We start from the raw sequence: 2,773 nt of genomic DNA, 5'->3' as shown, positions 1-2,773 counted from the left end.
AGTGCTGGGGAGTTGGAGAGAGACTAGAGAGTTGGAGAGGGAGAGAGAGACCAGGGCAGCAAGATGGGCCACAGAGAGACTAGCAAGGGGGACAGAGGGAGAAGGATATAGGGGAAGAATGCAAGAGCAGGCTCGTGGAGAAAGAGATGGAGCGTGAGGAGATGAGTGGGAGAGACAGGAGGAGACGGGAATGAGAGGCAGTGTGAGACTAGAATGGGGAGCTTAGTGAGACTGGAACAGGCACGAGGGGAGAATAGAATAAATGGCAACTGATCAATCAACTGGCTTGGTCCTCATTTCCTCCTCCATCTGCCCATGACATAAGACCCCTTGGGTGTAGGAGCGGCCTGAGACGGCCGAGTCCAGGTGGCAAGAGGAAGAGCCGCCGGGGTCCTTCCCTAGCCATCAAGAGATTATACAGAAGGTAAAGGTAAATAAAAAATTGTCTTTATAAAGAAATCAGTCTCTCAGGGGTTATTTTAGGCTCTCTGTTCAGGACTGATATCTAGTGGTGCTTAGGGTGACCAAATTTGATGCTAGGGTTAGAACCAGGGTAGCTGCATGAAAGGCAAATGCCTTACCACCTGTACTAACTCTCTGGCCCTTTTTCAAATTCTGTGTTTTCCTGGTAGTGTGCAATCCTCAAAAAAAAAAAAAAACACAAGTATCAAATGATTCACCAGTTATTTCTTTTGAATATTTATCCCAAGAGTGAAAACAATTTGGTTTTTTTGGGGAGGGGTGTTGGGGGCTCCATATTTGAGCTGGAAGTTGTTCCAGGCTTTCAGCCTATGCTCAGAATAGAACCGGCCACCCAACTTAAGCTCACACCCTTAAGAGACCTCTCTAGCCCCTGGACAATCAACTTCAAGTACAATGGACACAATATTCTTTTTGGATGCGTGGGGATCAGTGTTTGGTGTTCAGGATGTGGAATCTAGGGCTTAAGGTTTACTCCATCAGTCCTGGTGATGTTGGGGGTTAAGGGAAGCTATATGCGGTGCTGGTGATTCAAGCCTGATTTGTGTTATGCAAGGCAAGTAAGGGCCTTAAACCTCTATGCTATCTCTGGATCTGGGCACAATATTCTAATTTCATGGGTTATTTTTTTCCCCTCAGAGTGAACATTCTTTCCACAGAGTTTTAGGGGGATTTGGATTGCAGCTCCAATCACCATTTCCTTAAAATGTTGATTCAATAGGTCTAAGGAAAGAAATGTTGAACAAATATGCTGTGAATTCAACTTTTCTATTCTGGGGAAAGGGGATGAACCCCAACCAGAGGTGCTCAGATCTTACTCCTGTACCGTGCTCAGGGGCCATTCACTCCCGACAGAGTTCAGGGGATTGCTAAGTGGTGTTGGGAGTGCAAGCACCTTAAAGCTCTATACTATCTCTCAGGCCTTCACACCTTGATATTCTTTGTAGTTCAGAATTAAAGCGCTTTCTTTATATAATTTTAAAATTATGGATTACTTGATTATAGTATACTACATGGATCTTCTATTTTAATTATTTATGAACCATGGGGTTACAAACAAGAGATTGCCAGGCCTCCTCCTTTCAAGTATCAAAATACTGAAATTAAAAAAGCACTCTAGTGCTATTGAACACTGGAAGAATCACTGGTATTGTGCATCTTTCAGTTTGTACAATTTATGTTTTAGGGCTGGGGGCTTAGCTCAAAGGGTTGCTGTACATATTTTATTTTATTTTATTATTTTTTTTTCTTTTTGGGTCACACCCAGCGATGCACAGGGGTTACTCCTGGCTTTGCACTCAGGAATCACTCCTGGCGGTGCTCAGGGGACCCTATGGGATGCTGGGATTCGAACCCAGGTTGGCCGCGTGCAAGGCAAACGCCCTACCCGCTATGCTATTGCTCCAGCCCCTGTACATATTTTATTTACTGGTAAAAAATGAAAACAATTTGAAACAACATAGTCACCTTTACGTTCCTTGCAATACTGTTTATAATAATGATATGGCAACAATCTGCATAATGTCAGGGATTTCCGAGAAATGTATACTTAAGCAATTGTAATTGTGTGAATGTCATAAAGTATAATTACACAAACCTAGAGGGTGTAGCCTACTACACACCTACGCTATACAGTACACCCTTTGGGGGCCACTGGTCATATGTGCATGTCATTGATTAACCAGAAATGATTAAGCAATGCATGCATTGTTGAGTAATAAAATGCTGATAAATTTTAAAAAATCAGTCTCTAGTTCTACAAAGGTGATTAAAGAAGTGTGTTACCTAAGGCCTGATTTAAAAGATGCCCCCTCTTCAGGACCCACTGATAGAGCTTGAACAATTTGCTGTTGTTCTTTTTGTTTACACTAAAATGAGAAAGGAAAAATCCCCAGTGCTTTCTGTCTCTGTGGCAACCAGTTTGACTAGAGGAGAATGTCTAAAACTTTTTTGAAGAAATAAACAAATAAACATTACCCCTCTTTAATAATTCAGACCCAACTTGGTTTACTAATGGTTCCAGCCTAGTTCATAAAGAGAATCAAAGAGCTGCATATGCTGTCATTCGTTGATCAGGACCATGGAAGCCAGAGCCTTATGCAAGGTAATTTCAGATTTAAGAGTTAATTGCTCTTACCGAAGCCTGCTAATTGACTAAAGGACTTAGAGTAAATACCTATACTGATTCTACATATGCTTTTTTCATTCTATTTGCTCCTGCCACAGTATTGGATATTTAACAGATAAAATTGTCCAGGAAACTTTAAATTTTTGAAAACTTTAACATTTTTGG

General features: G+C 41.6%; 1 pseudogene; it reads left to right on the top strand.

Moving 5' to 3' along the window:
• The first annotated feature begins 2,302 nt into the window (after positions 1–2,302).
• LOC129400925 (small nucleolar RNA SNORA31) lies at positions 2,303–2,421 on the top strand (annotated as a pseudogene).
• Positions 2,422–2,773: the final 352 nt, after the last annotated feature.

The sequence above is a fragment of the Sorex araneus genome, chromosome 1 (assembly GCF_027595985.1).
Source record: "Sorex araneus isolate mSorAra2 chromosome 1, mSorAra2.pri, whole genome shotgun sequence".
NCBI classification, from domain to species: Eukaryota; Metazoa; Chordata; class Mammalia; order Eulipotyphla; family Soricidae; genus Sorex; species Sorex araneus.
The sequence above is the reverse complement of the archived record's forward strand: the minus strand, read 5'-3'. Positions and strand labels throughout refer to the sequence as shown.